The sequence below is a fragment of the Wyeomyia smithii genome, chromosome 1 (assembly GCF_029784165.1).
Source record: "Wyeomyia smithii strain HCP4-BCI-WySm-NY-G18 chromosome 1, ASM2978416v1, whole genome shotgun sequence".
Lineage (NCBI taxonomy): Eukaryota > Metazoa > Arthropoda > Insecta > Diptera > Culicidae > Wyeomyia > Wyeomyia smithii.
Window position 1 is genome coordinate 13579862 of NC_073694.1, and position 21994 is coordinate 13601855.

Here is a 21994-nt window from a genome sequence, read left to right on the forward strand (position 1 = left end):
TTGTGTTGAGTTATACGTACAAAAGAAAGAAGAACGGTCATAGCAAAAGTAAATGGATCTAGAAAATTCTAACGAAGCTTTCGATGATGTGGACCATGCTAAACTATCGAAAGTTTTAGATGTCCTTAAACTGTCACTTGAATAATAAATTTAAAATTAGAAAAATCGTGGTCGGAAATTGCTGCTAGAATGTGACTGTTCGTCACACCACCTGTAAATAAAATGGTTCATTTGTGACAAATACAGATTCTTATATAGCAGCCTAAGTCTACCCAAGACAAAATAACCACAACTCTTTTAATGTATTATTGGTATGAACTATCACAGTTACTTGACATGTATCGTTTTTTGGTGAACAATATTGCTAACCTCTTGAAATCATGTTTGAATAGTAAAATAAATCAAAATTTTATATTGATATTTTATTTCTCACGGTCGCCATGTGATATTACGCTTCTATTTTGAAAAGGCAGAGTTTATCTTTAGTGAAAAAGTCCGAGATTCATTACCCAATCGCACAGAGTCGGTTTCTGTTCTCACATTTATTATCTTTTCGCAATTGCCACGAAATTTTTCCACCCATGTTTTTTCTACCTTATTTTGAAGATACTTGAATGAAAGATAAAACAAACAAATCTGTCGAATGTTTCACTAAAGCTTGTGAAGAATGTACGAACTTATTTTTCGCCGGCATTCAATGTAGATAATACCAATCCGAACGAAAAGAAAAACAAGTCTACCCAAGACAAAATAGCTAACCAAATAATTGGTTGAGATTATCACCGTTACTTGATATGTATCAATTTTTATTGATTTTTTTCTGTTAACAATATTGTCCGTGACAATATCATTAATGGATGTCTCTATCTCAAGCAGATTTTGAACCTAAAATGGGTACTTATCAGTAGCATGCGGCATCGATGGATGAATTCTCTTCCATGATCACGGATTTCACATTTAAAAGGTATCTAGTCGACTGTGTATATACAGGCATGAGCAAGGCCACGAGCCGCACTCAGTTTAAGTATCAATAGAATGTTTTTAACATTGAATAATACATATCTCCAAGATAAAATACAGTACGTCAATGTATCTAATAAAAACATCTAGCTCCCTTCACCGTTAGGTGTCCCACAGGGTAGCAACCTAAGTCCATTGTTATTTGTAATGGTAATGAATGAATTGCCAGCTTTCATGACTCGAGCAGTAGAACTAATTTACGCAGATGCACTGTGGTTTAAAGGTCGATTTTGAGGCGCCTAATTGATAACTCTATGTGCGTTGGATATATAATTATGACGTCTTCGGCAAAATTGTTGGGTGTGACAATTGTCTGGAAGATAGTATATTCGTATCGTCTGAAAAACTGTGACTTATGAGTGAAACGGTGGTGGTTTTGCTAGTTCACGACTTTCTGGTGGTGAGTTAGGTTCATAACAAAATACCTCGTTTTTACCCGCTTTGATGATTTGACCAGGTTAAATACTAACATTATAAACCAAGATACCACGTAACAAGTTCGTATCTATGGTAACCATCCCACCAAGCGTGGTTTTAAGGAGAAAACAACAACCGCCCGGAATCAAGTTTTTTTTTCCTGTTGTTCTCTATCTGTTTAGTTCTTGGCCTTGCCTATTTATTTCACCGCCATGCAGCCATTCTTGTTTCTCCCACAAAACAAAGTGTTTAGTATCAAAACTTTATTCCGGTAAAGGAATATCAAGAGAACTTATTTCCAGGCTTTGTTTTGCTCATCTTCATCTTAAAGAGAAAGAATTTTCTTCCCTCATAACAACTGCGAGCTTACATTCAATGTGCATCACACCATCTGCTGTAGAGCGAGCGCAGAGTAATAGTTTCTCTGACGAAAAAACGCTCCTAACTTGACAGAGCAAAAATCCAGTGAAACTCTTGTAAATTGCTCATCCGCGCACGCAAGAAAAAGAGCATTGCGTTACCGTTCTCATCGCTCCGGGGTGCGGCAAAAACAGTATAAAATCGAACTTTCTGCAGAATACGCACCCATGGTGAGTTGTGAATCTTCCTATAATATTGAATTCGAAAACGGTTAGGATGTGGCTTTAATGTGAACCTAAATGTTTTGATAATTGGCCAACTTCTCTTCTAGTGAAGGAGAAGCTAACGAAAACTACTCCCTCTTAAACTGAGAGAGCAAATAAATGTTTATCCCTAACACGTGATGATGAAGAGTGAAAAGGAACTCTGCGACTGAAATAATCTACGCCTAAATGTGGATAATTACTCACTCTGTGTGAGAGAAAGTCTAGTTCTCCAAGGGGTTTGACAGGTAGAGAAGGAAATTTGGGCAAAAATCAAGAGAACGGAAGAAGCCTGCTTATTTCTGACTATGCAACAGAAGGCTGCTTCAAATGTCTGTTTGTGGGGAATTCCCACAGACGGACACACTGGGAATGGATTTGGTGACTATACCTAGTTCTGGGAAGGAGGCTGCTGCACGATGGAGTTGGAATTTTCATGAGGACCTTTTTCTAGAAGACAAAACTTTTGATACCTACCGCTAAACGAAATTCGGAAAGTCGATTTAAATTGCCACCTTACTGTTCATGTCATGCGATGAACAGCAATTTTAATGTTGTTCTCGAATTGACCATAGATTGAACTACGCTATGGTTTATTCAAGCAGTACGTGCGTTGCACGGTAAGCGATATCACCAAATAAAGCAAGAAAACACTTTATGTTTTACGTTATTCTCTTTTATTCTCTTTTTTCAATATTCTCCCGCACTCATATCTCTACTACAACGCAACCCTTATTGAGAGTTAGAGTGAGCGAAAAGTTTGCATCAACGCCTTTATCACCTATATAAAGTTAATGACATTACATGTATTAAAATACTTTATAGGTGTAAAACCACAATGACTAACATTTTTCATGCAAATTGGATCGTTTACAGATGCGTGTATGCGACTTTTGAATGATGCCTACCTTTGGATTTTTAAAAAATCAATGGTTTTTATATGCAATTCGAACAGCTTCTCTCCGTATCGCGGAAACGATTCAAAAATGATAAGGAAGATTACTACTTCAAGCAATTTTTGAATCATGTTCGTTTTTTTCCGTCGATTTAAACAACCGTTTCTGTTTAATTTTTTTTGGTCTTTTTCGATCATGTCTAGGATAGTAAAATGAATTAAATTGGTTGTCGCTTTTTATATAGTACTATTATTTCTCACGGTCGCCATGTGATATTACGCCTTAACTTTGAATAGGCAGAATTTGTTTACAGCGAAAATGTCCGAAATTTCATACCCGATCGAATAAAGTCTGTTTCTTTTTTCACGCTTAATATCTTTTCGCAACAACCACGAAATTCTCCCACCCATACTGTTTTTCCACTAGATTTCAAATATATTTGAAATGAGAAATAAAACAAACAAGTCTGTCAAATGTTTCACTAAAGCTTGTAAAGAATGTACAAACTTATTTTCCGCCGGCGCTCGGTGTAAACAACACCGATTCGAACGAAAAGAAAAACGTTCTTTCAAAGAAGCCTTCGAACTTGTAATTCACTTGTCGTTAGTCTAATGAAAAAAAAGGAGGGGGGCGCAAAGCACAAACCAAACCGAAACACCAGTGATCATATTTGTAATCCAATCCATCTTCGATGGAATCATCGGCTTAGAGACGGGGGTACAATTTATGGAGCTACGTACTTATACCGTATTTTTTTTTCTCTTTTCCAGATCATTGAATGACTCATGGAATTTAGGTAAGTAACGCACGGTTACAAAAGCGGGAAGACAAATGGGAAAACCGTCTGCAGTTTGTCCGACCGAGGCACGCTCCGAGGCGACGGATAAGTATAATTAAGAAATTCTTCGGAAAATATCAACTACAAATAATGGGTCCGGGATTGATTTCGGGTGCCGGTTCGGCACGGACAAAAACACTTGAGCAGCGATTTGTTGATTAACATTCTTCCGCCAGCTGGAAAAAGGAGACATTCGGAGCATGCAATGCATTTTCCAGGATGAGTACAGATTTGGTTAGATTTTGAGAGAATCGAGTGCTCACAGTTCACTTTTTGTACAATCGTTAAAATGTTTCGATCAAACATTGCTGTGCAATGGAGAAAGGCTGCAACCGAAATTGTACGGCAACAAAAAAGCATTAACTTTCCCGCAAAGTGAATGGTGCATGTTTATGACGGGGTGCTTGCAGATGGGTCCGGTAATAACTTCGGGCAATTATTCCGAATGTTTGTACACTTGTATAACCCGCTAAAGCGGGGCATGATCGATTTTTATAGCTATAGTTTTCCTCCTGTGAGGTTTAAGTAGGTACTAATGAGGTTTACTAGAGCACCCGTAAACGGGGACGGTTTTCTTCTAAAAATTATTACAAATTTACTGACATTTGCAACTTCTCAGTCTCACCATACGATACAACATTCATTCGCCACATCTCACGTATGTGTATCGGTTGGATTTTAAAAATATCCTCCTATTTGTGTGCCTTCCTGAGCCGGCAGTTCCATATGTCAAAGTTCCCATAATGTGCATTAAAAAAATTAAAATATCATCTTGCTGTCAAGTTTTCCGGCAAGGGTGAAGGGAAGAAAGCGAGGTAGATGGGTCTCCGCATTTGGTTCCGCTAGCTTAGAATATTGTTGTTCGGTACTCCGTTCGAGCTCGAGTGGATTTCGAGTGCGCGTCGACCGTCCAGAAGAAAACACATCCATTTTCGTGATGTCAACTTTTACGCGGCTAGCTTATTGTGTCGCCGTTGTCATGCTTCATCGTAATCAACACTGTCGTGTTGGTATGTTCTTTGGGTATATTATGTATGGTGAGAGGTTTGAGTTTTCTTAACGTACCAGCTCTAATGGGGTGAACTATTTTAAAAAGTTTCAAACATGCAAAGCATAAAGTGAAATGGTGACGTGGAAAAAATAATTCTAAATTCAAGAAACATATAACGAGTAGCTTATCCAGTAATTAAAAAAATAAATGCTGAGATTTTGGTTAAATTTGTGTTCTCGACAGAATTTATACTGCCTCCACAACTAAAGTTTTCATTCCTGAAACCTTGTTCATTTTTTTCTTGGTGAATTTATATGACTAGATAAGTAAAATAACAGTTTTAAATTTTGCTTTAAATTTTGATAAAAACGTCGAAACAGACCGCCAAATCAAGGCACAATTGAAAATGTTCCAAAATAATACTCCTGAAAGTGTTACAAAAACCACAAAAGGTCAGAGAAAAAAATACTCAAACTCGTTGAACACTTTGATTAACATCAGAAAATACCAAAGATTTATCCCAAGAATTGCTCAGAACCAAGCATGGAAAAGTTCACTCACTAGCAATATTTCATGCATATGTGTTCTTTGATTTATCAGTTATCGTTCAACTATTTCCACTCGCGTACAAGTTTTCCATAGAAACGCTGCTGATTGTTTTTCACTTCTAAGAGTGTCGAATACCATAGAAGGAGACTGAATGATTCAAACACGATAGTATTTATTGTATCCAAGTTCACTCGCATTCAACATTTTCGCGAGAAGCTTTGAGATATTATCGACAGTGATACAAAATTATGAATTCAAATGAACGTTAGATTGCGTTCAATTGTTTGCTTGTCGGAGCAAATAGGTATCATCAATGCTTACGGAAATTGTAGCATGGTGCATTAGCATCTGATACTTGAAATCACTAAGAATCATCATGGTATATCACGGTGAAAGCACGACGTGGAGTAGCCGAATTACGCCTACAAGCAACCAACATTTGAAAGAATCATTGCGATCGCTTGAGTGCAATCGTTTACGATTCTTTCGTGAAACACTCGCTATATGTTGCTCGCTCCGCCTAAAGCAGGCAATACTGAAACAAAATCATCAAAGAAAGCTACCGTATATTTCTTTGCTCTAAGTTGTCTCTTGCAAGCTTGAGAATGTATAACTTTTAATAGCGATGGTTTGCTAGGACTGAAAGCTTTCAAATAGCACGTTCAGAAATGATACCCAAATGATTGTTATGCGATACGAGTTTTCCCATCCTTGCTCAGAACACTTCCAAAGATTAAACATGAAAAAAAGGGTCAAAAATTTATCTTGAAATCGCCAAAACACGCTTCAGAGTCTAATCAAATTCACAATAAATACCGTCGAACCGTTTCCAAGAGCAAAAACAAAGGAAATCCCAGATAAACTTAAGGATCACCTAACAGACCTTCTAAAACAAGAATCGAATGTCTAGGAAAGAAGTTTCTAAAGAGCAGAAAAAATCCTGAAAAAGGGGTTAAAAATTAAACCCCGAATTGCTGAAAAAGGTTCATAAAAGTTAAAAAGATCCGAAAATAATCTTGAAATAAACTAAAAACCCCAAATCTGAGTCAAAATCACTAAATCGCTTCTAGCTATGACAAAGAGAATACAAAATAAGATGCTAATTGGTCCCAGATTGAACTCAAAATCGTTTTTTGAAACAAACAAAGCAGGATTAAATTTGGACTCAGATCGAATCGTATCCTAGAAGACTCCTGATCGTATGATCGTATCCTAGAAGACTCCTGAAGGTCAATGAATATATTTAAGCAAGCGAAAAATTATCAAAATAAGTTATAAAATAGATAGATTTCCAAGCATTTAAAATCACTTCTATAGACTTAAAATATAAACTCCGAATCCCCAAATGAATTTCAGAGACCAGGAAAATGATCTCTAACTAAACCTGAAATCGCCTAAGAAAAATCAAGCTTCGAATCGTAAAACAAATAAACAGTTAAACGTTTCTAAATAGCAGAATAACTCCGAGAAAGGAATCGCGAAGAAACCAGTTCTGAAGGTTCCTAAATTGGGATCAGAATTGCTAAAAACGTTTCCTAAAACCAGAGAAGAATAAAGAATGATTTGAAATTAGAATAATAAAATCCAGAAAAGCTAAAAAAAATCCCAAATCAGAGTAAGTAATTCTAAAAATTGCTTCTGAGATTAGGAGAAAAAAACCTTATTGGTAGGTACTAAATATAGCTCGAAATTATTGAAAAAAAAATTGTGAAGCCTAAAAAAAGGACGTTTCAATTTGGGCTCAAAATCAATGAAAACATCTAAAGACTAGAAAAAAATGAAAAGGTTGTGTATGAGACACGGCCGTAAGATTTAACGTGGAATTACGACAGCCTGTCTGATGTCATAATATTTTTAAGATAGATTAGGATATACACTCGATTGGAGTTGATTATTAAATTTGATGGTCTAAACCGGTAAATTTCAGTAATAATTCTCTTTCAACTCTCTTTAACGCTAATATTACAATAGACTATTCTGTATCAATATGTTTATGTCAGTGACTTTTATTCAACGCTAATGAAATAACTCTCTGAAAATTATGTGGCGGCCCTAAAGAGATTCGAAATGGTAACTGGGGTCAATTTACGGCCTTTGAATATAATCCCGGTTCAGGAAATATTTATATTAGGTGGTATTTGGCCATTGCGGTTTGTTTTCCAGAGACCGGCAGCCATAATATTGGAATTCGAAATTGCATCCGAGGTCGATTCCTGGCCTCTGTGTATGTGTAACGGCCCCACGCGTCATGTAAAAGCCTACAGGGTTCCGTCACATTTGGTGACATACTTAGAACCCAGAAAGAAGCCGGTTTCCTACCGCATCCTTTCGACGTTGGTACAGCCTTCAGCTGTGCATGAAAGTAGGTCAGAGCTTGCTTACTGTTGAAGCCAAGTCTTCCGCTTGGCTTGGGTGACGAAAACCGCCAACCGTAAGCACAATTAATTAGAACAAAAGCCCGCGGTTAGATACTTGATGGGCCGGTAACTCGTCGCAGCGCCGCGAGGGTGAGTTACCGAAAAAAATGTTTGTAAACAAGATAGAGTAGCGAGCGCACGGCCCACCACTCTCGGTAGACTTAGACTAAGTGGGATTAAGCCCACAAAGTAATGTTGTAAGTAGAGACAGGCCGAGGAAGGCCATTAGAGTAATAAGGATAGGCAGTGATTTCACGAGGGGAAATTGTCTCTCGCGAAATACACTCTAGGGTTAGCAGTAAGTTCTCATGTAACACCTTAATCAATCGTGAAGTAATAGAGATTCCGTACGGTCCGTTTGACCGTAAGGAATGGAATTCGGGTGATCGTTTATCTCAAGTTATCACAGTTCCTGGTAGGGCAGCAGGAGTTGCCCTGCACATAATCCCGATTAAAGAAATACCCATATTGGGTGATATTTGGATAGCCATATTGGGTAAAGTTGCTGTGGATTTCAGAATTCCGTCTGGAGTGGCTGTAGGTCTTTGGACATCATCCCGATTTTGAGGGTATTCATACTGCGTGGCTTTTGGTCATTTTCGACTGTTTTACAGACACCGGAAGTCAACATCTTAAACTTGGAATGGTGTCTGGAAATGATTTCCGGTTTCTGGATATAATTCTGGTTCTGGTAATATCTATTAAGGGTGATATTAGGTCATTTTAAGCCATTTGTCAGAAGCCGGAGGTCACTATCTTAAATTTTAAAATAGCGTTTGGTGTCCATTTTCGGTCCCTGGATATTGAACAAGGCTCTATATGTTTCATTAGTACACAACTATTGTACTATCATAAAATCATAAAATAAATTTCTGCTCTTTGGTGGACGCTTGCATTATTTTCTAATCGAATGCTGCACGAATGAAGGAAATACGTTTAAAACAGACTGAGTTATTAACAGTTGAAAGTGGACAATTTTTGTGATCAATTTGCACCCCAATTCCAGAATGTTACCGTAGGACGTAATACTACGTTGAAAATATAGAAAGATGTATATATACATTTCTAAACCTATAAAAGCGAAACATCGTGAATTGGCAATTAAAATTTTTTTTAAGTATATTCCTCAAGACTAGAAAAGGTCTTAACATCTAAAATCATTTCTATAGGTACCAGTTTAAGATTAGAATCCCCAAATCAATTTTCAGGATTAGAAAATTGGACACAAAACCATCCAAAGCTTCTGCTAAATCAGATTAAAAACTACTAGAAGATGTTCTCAAAGAGGTGAAGAAAAGTTCCAAAATATTAAACCAAAATTAAGCTTTGAAATCAAAGAATTAGGTAAAGCACTTTTTATAGACCAGAAAAAGTAAAAAATGAAATAAAAAACCGGCAAGAGGAAGAGCAACAAAAAAAAACTGCAGTTGATCCCGCTGCACAGGGGTCCAATAAGGCAAAAAGTGGAACTTAATTCCATAGCGCCTTTCACCTTCATCCTAGCTTAAAAAAGTCTTCAGAACATTTGTTTGTATGAATGACCCGCATAATCTTCAAATTGTCAAAAAGTATGAAAAGTTTACTATACTAAAATTAAAAATTAACAAAAAAATAGTTTTTTGTACTTAACTTTTGTTAGTTGCGTTTTACACGAAAGTATTATTCAGAGAAATTGTTAGGACACACAAAACTCACATTTTTGCCAAAGGTCATATATCTCCAGGACTTTTCCTTACAAAGTTATATCATATTTTAGCTTATTTTTTCGATAACTTCAAGAATGTATAGGTTAAAAAGGAGCATGTTAAATTATGATGTCAATACTTTTCTTTGAAATTAAGCTGAAGTACTAAAAACACCTTAAGGTACCATTTGTCCCAATCCACCTATATTAGAGCACGGCGAGCATATATTACAGTAGGTTTTCATATATCCAAAATACTAACTTTTTTGTGTTGAGAGATAGAGGAATGGTTAATTCGGCAAAGTTTTAGAACGTACAAAAATATGAATCTTTGCTACACAAACTAAATTCCTGTCTTCATTGGGTACAGAGTTACAAAGTATCTTATGTAAAAGTTACCTAAAAGTTAGTTTTTTGTACCTAACTTTTGTTAGCTACATTTTACAAATAAACGTTGTTCTAAAGAAGCATTTGGGCATATAAATTACACGTTTTTGTTGAAGACCACACATCTCCAGGCCTTTCCCTTACAAAGTTATAGCATGTTTTAGCTTCTTTTTTCGATAAGTTTAGGAACGTATAAAGTAAAAAGGGGCAAGTAGAATCATGATGATAATACTTTTTCTCGAAGTTTAACTCGAGTGTTCAGAACTGTCATAAGTTCCATCTGTCCCAATCCACCTAAGCTTTATTCTATACGTTGTTACGTTGTTAAATTTATCAAAAAATATGCTGTAATGTCCTATAACTTTGTAAGGAAAAGTCCTGGAGATGTGTGGTCTTCAACAAAAACGTGTATTTTGTATGCCCAAATGCTTCTTTAGAACAACGTTTTCTTGTAAAATGTAGCTAACAAAAGTTAAGTACAAAAAACTAACTTTGATGTAACTTTTACATAAAATACTCTGTAACTCTGTACCCAATGAAGATAGGAATTTTGTTTGTTCAGCAAAGTTTCATATTTTTGCACGTTCTAAAACTTTGCCGAATTAACCATTCCGCTATCTCTTAACACAAAAAAGTTGTTTATTTTATATATGAAAACCTACTGTAACATATTCTCGCCGTACTCTAATATGGGTGAATTGGGACCAATTGAACCTAAAGGAGTTTATAGTACTTAAGCTAAGCTTCAAGGTAAAGTATTGACATCATGATTCCACTTGCTCCTTTTTAACCTATACGTTCTTAAAGTTATCGACAAAATAAGCTAAAATATGATATAACTTTGTAAGGAAAAGTCCTGGAGAAATATAATCTTTGGCGAAAATGTGTGTTTTGTGTGCCTCAATAATTTCTCCGAACAACAAAATTATGTAACTAACAAAAGTTAAGTACAAAAAACTAACTTTTACGTAAGTTCCATGTAATATACTTTATAATTTTGTACCAAAAGAAGATAGGATTTTTATTTGTTCAACAAAGTTTCATATTTTTGAATCTTCTACAACTTTGCTGAATAAACTATTCTTCTATCTCTTAACACAAAAAAGTTATTTTTTTTTATTTTTAGTATGGCAAACTTTTCATATTTTTTGACAATTTGCGATTATGCGGGTCATTCATCCGATCAATTGTTCCGAAGACACTTTTAAACTAGGATGAAAGTAAAAGGCACTATGGAATTAAGTTCCACTTTTTGCCTTATTGGACCACTGAGCGCTGTGATAACTTGTTAAGGGCAGATGATGATCAAACTAAACTTAAAAATTAAATGGAGATTATCATAAAATTAAAAAAAAAGTTTTTAGGATCAAAAAAATTCTAAAGTTATTTTCAAACATCTAAGCTCACTTCCAAACATCAGATTTTCGACGGTCATTCCAGATCTTTCGGAGGGCGGATGTTTTTTTTTTGACTCAATCTTTTACTAAATAAACACTAGAGATGGTCGGGTTTCGGGTTTGAAAACCCGTAATTCAAAAATCCGCGTAAAAAACCTCGTAAAAAATCCGCGTATAAAAAAAACCGCGTAAAAAAACCTGACTGTATCGTAATTTTGCATTATGTTTCTTATCGCCAAAAAGTCAACGGCCGGCTCGCAACAGCTTCTCGGATTGCAACGCTCTGTGACGCTACATCTCCCCCTACCTAATGAAATGAAAGCATCTTGAAGAAACGTCTTTCAACTCCTTAGAATTGAGGAAATCTGGGTTTAAACCATTTCACAAAGAATTCCCTAATACCTAGCATCTACTATCTCGAAGACCAGTTTCGCTAATCCTTCTTTCTTGTCTTGCTTATACTGCTACTTTTTCCTTGTTTCCGGGACCAGTTGGTTAGCTCCGAAGCCTCGGATTTACCTACCAACACTCGAAGGCATCCTTTTTAGTTCAGCGGACTGCGGGTTCGTGAAATTCCAATTGTGGTTGAGTAAAAAGGCTTGACGTCCCACTTTCGGGCGCTGGTTTTGTGCCTTGATATGATTACAGGTGTGGTTTTCCCTGTGGCAGCACCCTATTTGCCACCTTGTTTGTAATACTATTCGAACCCACTTCGTGTAAAATGGTTCTGACGATATTTTGAATTTTTTTTTCGAAGATGATTTTACTTTTGGGAGCGTTTCGACGTTTGCAAGCTAAACTTGCAATTATTTTTTGGACGTTTTCTAGTTTTAGTTTCAGAAAGGGGATCCAGCATTCTTGGGCCTCAACAGAAATTATTATTTTAGGAATTTCTTAGTGTTTGTGGTCTCCGTGGCTCTGTGGTTATCGATGTCGGTCGGCTAGCTCTCCCACACGGTTGTGATATCGGGTTCGATTCCCGATCAGGTCGAGGATCTTTACGAGCTGGAAATTTTCTCGACTCAGCACTGGGGCACGGTGTATCGTTGTACTTATCCTACACATACAAAATGTGCCAAAAACAATATCGATAACGAATTCTCTCAACTAATCTAGTTGATCGAGACTGCTATTAGCCCCAAGGCTAAGCGTGCGATATTGTTGTTGTTCTAGCATGTTGTTGCAAGAGATAATTATCGGTTTTTGATTTTTTTTAGCTATAAGACGTTTTCAGCCATTCTGGGAGTTTATTTAGGTTTTATTTCTGTGTGTCCTTCGAATACTATTCCTTTGATTTTAAATTAAATTTGAGATCTGTATTTGACCTTTCTCAAGCCTTCTTCAATCGGTTCACGTATTTTTAACGTTTCTGAGTCCAATTTGGCACGTTTTTGTTCAATCTCCAAATTTTTAAGAGTTTTCATTACGAACTAATTTCATATCTCGTCTTATGATTACATTTTAAGTTTAATAAAGCGGACAATGTATGTAGGTTTACAAAGATGCGAAAAATGAACGAGAACAAATGTCACAGACTTACATTTCCTCATTCAGACGGGACCCGCTCTACTAATTTCAGAGTTTGTTTCTCTGCGTTTCCGAGCACAATTTAGAAGCATTTTCTCCTAACCTGAAAAACGTTTTTTAACCATTCTTACCTTAGTTTTAAATATGTTTTGTCTTTTTCTGGCTTTTATAGACTTCTTTTTCAGTTATTATTCGCTTGAATTCAGACCATTTTTAGCAAAGTATTTTCATTGAAATCATATTTAGTAATGTTTTTAAGGGAGCTACAAGGTAACAGAGTCCGCCTTGACACACGAATTGTCGTGAATTGAATATCAGTAAAATCAGCGCCATGCGATGTCAAAGAACTTGAGCATGGGTTCAATTTGATTGAACTTAATAATACTGCGTCTTGCTCTTGAAAAAAATCAGTTTTTCTTAAAAAAACTAGCCAGAAGGACACATAGCTGAAACTTCTCCAGGGCATTATAATTGGCAGGCAGAACAAGGCTGGTACAGTAGAGCAATTAGTATTATAGGAAGGGTGAAAAACATACACACAAGCATGGATAAATAATAAACGTATCACTTACTGGTATTGCTGATAACACAGTGCAACAGTTTTTTTTGCCTTGGCTTCTATGTATGATTTTTTGATGAAGTTTGATGCGAAAAAAAAATTTCTCCGTGTTTGAATATATTTCAACTTAAGGGCAACAATGGCGCCATTTTGAATTTTTGAGAAATCGGAAATTTTCGATGTTCGAGTATTCTAAATTTGAGCTAAAAATCGCTGAAAATGATACTGAAAATATATATTTGAAAGAGCTTTTCTATAGTTAAATTTCAGTGGAATTACGAATTGAAAAATTGGTTTGCTTCAGACTAACAAATGTGATCGGATTAAAATGGACAGTCATTTGAAAACATACAAATTTGAAAACAATAATAATTATAAAAATAACAGTTCTGAACATGCGTTGATAGAGCAACAAAAGTAGAAAACATCACCATGAATAGGAAATATTTTTAGCAGTCTCAGTTTGTGCAAATAATCTCTTCCTTATGCATAACGTAAATCGTAAACAAGCCTCTTCAGTACGAAACTTATCCGCCAGCTCGTCTTGCTTTTCCGCGATTCCGAAGAAGAATCATTTCATGTTGAACCGAATCCCGCTTCGCCTCCAAGTTGGCAGCAGCTTCCTCTCCAGCGGCGGCGGTGACGGCGGTTCAGAATTTCTAAATTAAGCATAGCATAACATCCTACAGGTATGTCTGTGTCTGTTTCTCTCTGTGTGCGGTTGTGTATGTGTCTCTACTCGCTACGGCTGCTGCTGTGGATGCTGGTCTTTGATCGGTTGACACGAAATTAGAATCGCAGCCGGAGGGCGCGCTTTTCAGTTGGTTGTGAAAAGTCGTTCGCGTTACACTTGTACTGTGCCACTACTCGCGCGTTCGTTTGTTGTGTTTTCCGTGAATTTAAAAAAAAAGAGAAAAAAATCCCGCCTTCACGCGAGTGGAAATCCGTGAGATTATTTGCTTTTCATAACAAAAGTGATTTCACCGACTGTGCGAGAGAGGTTGTTATAATACTAATTTAACAGTTTACGAAATTCTGCCAACGAAAAAAGCGGAATCGTGTGTGCGTATGTGCGCTTAGAGGGGGGCTAAACTCGGACCGGATAGCGACGATGGGGGGCGTTGTTTGTTTAACTGACCACCCAACAGTGATAGCCATTAGCCTTCGGTTACCTTTCGTCCGTTGATCTCCGTTTGTTGAGCTCTAAAACATGCACTTTGTTTTCTGTCCAACAAACAAACAATGCTAAAAACAAACTTGCGCGGGATATAAAAAAAGAGATCACGCATGCGCTTTTGCCATGCCTATTTGTGTCCGCGGCCAATGTAAGAAAGTCCAAAAGTCGTTGTCGTCACCAGCATCCCATAATCCGCAGCGGCAGCATATCGAATCGGGAATCAAGAAACTGCAGCACGATGCTGGTGGAATTTATGTGTCGAAAAGGCAACCGACCTCCGCCTGGATCCGCGCTCGCGTCGGATGTGAGCCGTGTGAGTCGTGTTTAGCATCGCGGACGCGGCTGTGCCGCTGCATGTGACCAACCGTGCAGCATGATTTATGGGAAAATTAAGCTTGTTGAGTTAATTATGTTTTAGTGTATCAATCCGTAGCTTTGGCAAACGGGCGGAGGAAGCTGCTTGTTTATCTGTAGTCGAGCGTTGTATGTTACTCTTGTTCGATTATTTTCTGGTACATGCTTTTCATGCTTAGCAGCATTCTTGCAAATGTGATTCAACTACAATCAAGTGATGCTTTGAATGCTCAATTTCTGGCTGTTCTCACTTCAAAGTAGTTGAGTTGCTCAAGGTTTATTATCCTGATAAATTTTAAAGTTTTCTTCCAGAATCGGTTCATGATTCGCACCAATTGAGATTAATGATTTTCGAGTTTCCCACCATTCCAGTGCAATGATCAAAAACAACCAGTCTACAACCGATGCCGACAATCATGGCTCGGCTTCTGTGAATTGCATCACAACCCTTCCACACATCAACGTATGTCATCAATTTGGCTCGTAAACTAGAGTAAATTATTCCAAAAACAGATCATTAGAGGCACGACAGCAGAAAAACAACACTCTTCGAACAGCCACATGTTTATGATGTAAACAGACCTTACATGTGAATATGAAACCATTTCACACCCTTCTCATTTGTGACGCGACCGACCGCGCGTTCAACCACGTGACGCTCGTATACCAAAAGGGAAGAATGTCAATCAGTGACGTCGTCGTCGCGATGCGACTTTCCCACATGCTCCACGACGTCGTCTTTATCATCCTCAGCTAGGAACAGCTGCTGTCGGCTTTCTAGGGATAGGATTTTTTCCGCGTGTCATTTGTCAGCCGGTGTCGAAGGTTCCACCAAAAGACAATTTCCCACAGTCAGTGTGCAGTGCACTGACGGGAATACGATTGATATTTTTTTTCACAGCTAAAATTTCCCATTTGAGAGTGAAAGATGAAGGTTGTATGGTTTACTACCCCTGTGCCGAGGGCACTTTGTGCCCGGATCATCGTAAACACTAAACGACGGCTCAAACGTCAACAGAAACTTTAACTGTGTTTACAGTTTTATGAAATTATTTATTTTGACGATTAGTTTCCCACCCGAATTGGGTTTGAGTATGTGATTATTGCTTTCAGTTTCGCTTTGTAACAATTAGGCGATAGGTTCTGGGGGCTTTTTAATATGGTTGTAATCTGGAATAATGGAGCTGAAAGAAACATATCATTTGAACAGAGGCGTCTCGTCCACCTGTTCAATCTGTTCATAGGACAGGTAGACAATCTCAGGAAAAAAGTGATTTTTTCATATTTGTAGAGTGGATGAAAAATCATCGAAGGTAATTTTTTTGTAATTTTAATGTTATCCCGAACATCCTTATTTTATTTTCTACATAGTGGAAATTTATGCACCATAAAGAATGTAACCTGATGGGCTACACTTCAGACTACGCCATACAACTCACACACAACGCAACCCACACGGCCACACGCAATAATGACTACCGTTTGTTCAGACCATTCACCTGAACTAACCGCCGTTCAACACTTCTCTGCACCTTCAAGAGCGGAAGGGTAGACGCAGTCATTTATACTCACCACTACTAATGCGACGCCTCGCGTAAAAATGACATTTTTGGCTCAAACTTTCTGCTGAACAAAACCGATGTCAGCGAGAGAAAACATTCATTAGGGGAAAGTAGGTAAGGACGGACACCCTAAGGTTTAATCTAAATAATTACTTAGGTATTGCTATTTAGATCGCAGTAGTCATACAAATTGAAACTTAAGGTCATTTGTTTTCATAATCATTTTTGGTATTAGTGAACTTCCTCCAAGTTTTATGTGTTTTGGGTCTTCAAAAATAAGACTACAAATTGCTGTTTTTTGACATGGTTGGGAAAGACGGACACTTGGGGTGGGTAAGATGGACACTACGAAGGTAACGGTGGACACTCACAAAAAAGATGTAGTACGTTAAGTATTCTTTTGATTTATGTGTTAAGTGATGGCCATACATTACTCTACGTTATTAGAGTCCATCTATACATCACGTGAACAGTTTGAGAGGATGGGTTTCGATGAAGGCGAAAATTCTCCGCCTATATGGCCTGTTCTAACTGCTAAGTGATTAATATCTGCTGGTTTCTCTCGCGGGTGTACTTTGTGAACATCTGTAGTACACAACAGATGCTGCATGTAAAAATTCTTGGAAAATTTGTGTGTCCATCTTTCCCTACCTTAGTGTGTCCGTCTTGACCGACCTGGTTGTAAATTTTTCAAACGATCGTAGCTCTTCATCGGAACATCGAAAATCTGCTGGATTTTCACTAGAGAACCGAGGAAAGACTAATTTATCACTTTACTATTGTGAACAAATGAAAACACGTAAGTTTCACGAGTTTTTCACTATTTTCCGTGGATTAAAAATTACATGAAATTGCGCGTTCACGAAAATTTTCTTTGTTTTACTAACAAATTTGACAGTTTGCTTGCTGAAAACCGATAATGCAACTCAAAAGCATTAACATACTATAAAGAAGGTATTCGCATCACTCAACTATCATAATACATTCTAGTTTGTGAAATATTAAAAGTGTCCATCTTACCCGCAGTGTCCGTCTTTACCTACTTTCCCCTACACACCACCTCTCTTCAGTGTCTGGTAAATCTGTTTCGTTTTGCCTTTCTGTTTCTTCTCTCGACGTCATTGAAATTTGAGAGAGACCACGTGGCCGCGAGAGTTCGCAGATCCATCTTCAGAGCTTTCGAACTAAGATTTGATAAACAAAGATAGGTTTTTTACTCATGCGAAAAGTTTAGAGGCAAAAAGATCATAAACATAATTTTAATCATCGTTGGACGAAAACTGAATGATACTGACATTGCATATCACAACTCCATCCGTCGAGCGAATTTTTCTAGTTCTTCGACGGATCAAGAGTTATTCACGACTAAAACCGATCATTGAGAATCATGATGCGATAAATGTGGATAAAGATTTCCTCTATGAAATGATGCAGATATCATTATTCTACGAGAAAATTATCGGAAAACTCGCGGTCATAATAGACCGTAAAATTTCTTTGCCATATAGATAAATGTAGAAAGATAAAAGTTTTCGAAACTGTTATCACGATACTGTTGTTTCAGTGTTGCAAATGTTGATTGAACAGGTAGCCCACTTGGTCACGCGTCGCCTCTGCATTTGAAGATGGTTAAGCTTCTGTTCTTATCGCACAAATGACCGTGAGTGAATTATTTGCCAGGCACAGACAAATTCAGACAAAATATTGAAAGTTCGTTAAATAAAAATGAAATAAAATAAAAATATGAAAAAAAACTGTAAAAATGTCAAGAAAAAATAGATTGTTTATTCTCAAGAACTCTGACTACAAATGGCTTAGGAGCTCAAGATGTAATTGTAAATCGAAGATTTTTTTTTATCCATAAAAATAAGCCTTCAAGATTCAGGTATTGATAATCTGAATAAACGCTTCTCTAAATTTCAGGCATTGAAACATATCTAATATATTTTTAATTAATTTTTTTTTTTATTTTTTTCGTTGCGATTGAACACAAAAATCGACCATGCTGAAGTAAAAGCAGTTTCAGTTTGATAATTTGAGTTGAAGCTTCGATAGCAGTGAGCAGAAATGAAAATTCGAAATATTCGTTATAACAAATGTCACTGATTAACCTTCAAAAATCGCGCAAAACATGTATACTTATTCTACAAATAGCAAACAGAGATAAGAAAAAGAGTAAAAATAAACGAAAACCTTGTATGCAAAATTTGTTAAGTCAAACTAAAAAGCAAAACTGACAAAGATTTTGAACTTGATGAATCATGCATTGAAAAGAACATAGATTAAAAACAGGTTTAAGCGTATATGTAAAAAAATACCTGAAAAAGTGTTGAAAATTTTGAGCAGTTTCAGGCAAGCTTAGAAAATTTTTATTATATTTTTGTCATTTTTGAAAGGTTGAAACTTTGCGCAGATGTTCCTGTTGGCTAGTGATGTCATTTTGTGCAATTTGTGTATGTGTTTTTTTAATCACGACTAATTTTTGAAAAAGGTTTGCGATTCTCCTTCCGAAAAAACCCCCAGTGTACCCAGTTAAAAAAATATTCAAAATTTACATAAAATATCTCAAAAAGCTCATTTTTCAAAAATCTTATTCTCTATGAAACATTGGCTGCAATAAAAAAAGTCGAAATTTTCTAAAAAATAGTTTTTTGGAGCCAGAATGCTTTGATTGGTGTGATGTCTTCGGAAAAATTGCAGTCTCATTCTTTCAGAAAAAAAATTCTATGGTTTGACATAGCTTTATAACAATTTTGACGCATTTTCAAGCTATTTTACAAGTATTTCGAATAAATTTATGAGATATTTTTAAAACATTTCAACTCCAGACCTTTGTGAGATTGAATACTTTTCGAAACATATTTTGATTCCTGTAAAATTTTTGAAATAAAGATATTTCGGGATACACAAATTTCGGATTTGGGGGCCAGAATAATTGAGATAATTTCGATTTTTGATACTTTTTGGATACATTTTGTTCGAAACATTACTAAGAAATTTTTAAAACTTTTTTGTTACTATAAAAGTAACTACATTTATATCATTTTTTTATACTACATATGAAACATTTTCAAGACATGAATTAAGATGTTTTTAAAACTTGTTAAAACAGTTCAGAAAACGTTTTGAAAACAGTCTTAAAACCTTTGTGAAACATTTTAAAAATAGATTTGAATCATTTTTGCAATACTTCTGGAACAATTTCTTGGCATTCAAGAAGAAACATTCCATATCACTTTTTGTTTTCTGGCACTCGGCTCAAGATAAAATCCTAAATTTAAATTTTAAAAACTAAATTTAATACACTGTGGAAAAAGAATTGAAAAAAAAAATCTTTGGAAAATCAAACTTTTTTTATTTTTAGTTCACTATAAATCTTGAAAAAATACTTAAAAAATGTTTATAAAGATTCATAGTAATTTTACCGAAGCCCGTCTGAAGGCGAGATTGGCACTAGAAAGTTAATTTAAAATTGTACATTTGTTGTTTTTTTCTTAATTTTTTTTCTGTTTAACGCTATGTATCTTTTTCTGGAAAGGCAAAATAATACCTACAACCTTGTCGAAGACATGATACCAATAAAACAAACCGTTCTGGCTTTATTTGTTTTTTTTTTTTCAAAATATTTTTCTTTTCTTCTAGATTAGGCTACCTTCAGTAGTTAGCTTACCGTTTGTAGTTTTTATAATTTTTTTTTAAATTAGCTTTTTGAGATGATAAATTCTTATTTTCTTATATTTTTTGTCAAGAATAATTATATATTTTGTATATATTTTGCGCAAGGACATATTACTTTACGAGCCAATTACGTTTTTTTGTCCTATGGCTCACATTGTCAGTTTAGCAAAGTAGGCAATGTATGTAATTTTGCGGGGGTGCGAATAATGAATAGGGTCGGAAGGTGCGACTCAGACTTAGAAAAAAAAATGTGTTCTGATCATACAAACTTTACGACTCTATAAATATTTGTAACCTTTTATAAGCTTTCTACATAAACCTTTCTCACAAATTAGTCGTAATTGAAAAAAAAAATATAAATTTTATATAAAAATATAAATTTTTGTAATTTTTAATAAGTTTTTCTTACATTTTATACGTGAATCAAAAAAAAAAAAAAAAACAAACAAAACGGAATATTGACCACTATAGGAACATCCGTCCAAATTTTGAGCCAGATCAAAATGGCCAGCTGTTGTTTTTGTGGCACCAAATCAAAAAAGGCCTTTGTTGCTTGGAATTTCTCTGTTACAAAGTATAATATATAATAAGTATAATAATAAAAAGTTATAGCAAAACTATAACAATATAAAAACAAAAAAATAATTTCATAAGTTCAAAATAAGGAACTGCGTAACCGGAAGGTTACTTAGACAAGCGGGTAGTCCTGGGTTCGAAACATAGCAGAATCAGGTTATTCGATGTCAAAGGACTTTGAGCACGGGTTATCTCTCAGGCTCCCCCTACTTTTCTTTTCCGCATGCTGAATTTTACTATACCTTTGTGTGAATATAGCAGGTCAGAGGGAGGCACAGTTGAAACCTCTTTAGGGATTTAAGGTTGGAGAACGAGTGTCGGTATAGAGTAGAGCAGTACGCGCGAAAAAGAAAGGGTAAAACTTGTACACACTAGCACGAATTTGTAAGAAGCGAGCCAGTAGCGGTATTTCTAATAATAGAGGTGCGGAATACAGCAGACACCCGATTAGATCATCATTAGATCACATTAGATCAACGGTCGCAGTGAGTAAGGCATCGTACATTAATAACTGCGTTACTTGCTTACTTCGTACGTAAAATTGAAAATTTGGAGCTGTCCCTCCTCCTTGTTTAGCATTACCTATTTTCAGGGAGAGGGGGGGAAATCTTGAAATCTATCATAATCATGAAATCTAGATTGTTACCCGCAATTAATTTTTGTACGACGCCTAAGTCTACACGAATCGAACGTTACAAAAGTATTCGAGCACATCGAAAAGATGTCAAATGATGTTTGTGCGGAAATGATGAAAAAAAATTAGCATAACATATTTGAATTTTTTTGTTAAAGTAAAGAATTTTTGATAAAACTGAAGTACAAAATGGAATAGAACAAAGCAAAAAAAAAACAAGCATTAAATCATAAAACGGGGAAAATGCCCTAAAAAGAAAAAAAAGAAGGATAAAAAATTCAAAATGTTGAACAACAAAATCAGAAGGGTTGTGTGCAAAGCCACGACCGCAAGGATTGTTCTACAGGGTGACAAAAAAGTCCGGTCACCCTGGAAAATCTTAATATTTCAAAGAATAAGAAGAAAATCTGAATCTGGCTTTCATAGCTTTATTCAGTAACTCATAAAGATACTTCACAGACGATATTTCGGAATTATATCACCTTTCTCTGATCGAACCAGCTTCAGACGTCTCGGAAAGTCGTCGCAAGCGGCGCGCACGTGCTCCATCGGCATCTCGTCCCAGATTTTCGTGATAACTCGCTTGAATTGCTCCAAATTTGTTATTTTATAGTCGTTCAGCTTCGACATCATGTATCCCCACACGAAATAATCCAGTGGATTCAGATCCGGAGACGACGGAGGCCATTCATTCTTCGAAATGAAATC

General features: G+C 36.2%; 1 protein-coding gene across 4 annotated transcripts in view; it reads left to right on the forward strand.

Annotated features, from left to right (window-relative positions):
* LOC129718245 (putative uncharacterized protein DDB_G0282133) overlaps positions 1–21994 on the forward strand; it is a 113272-nt gene that overhangs the window by 32300 nt on the left and 58978 nt on the right. For 3 of the 4 annotated variants that reach the window (XM_055668825.1, XM_055668826.1, XM_055668827.1), the window contains exon 2: positions 3727–3752. The gene's annotated coding sequence lies outside the window, so the exon portion shown is untranslated. Of the gene's footprint in view, positions 1–3726; positions 3753–14146; positions 14306–21994 lie in introns of those variants that run through there. The other variant, XM_055668822.1, reaches the window with a different exon arrangement.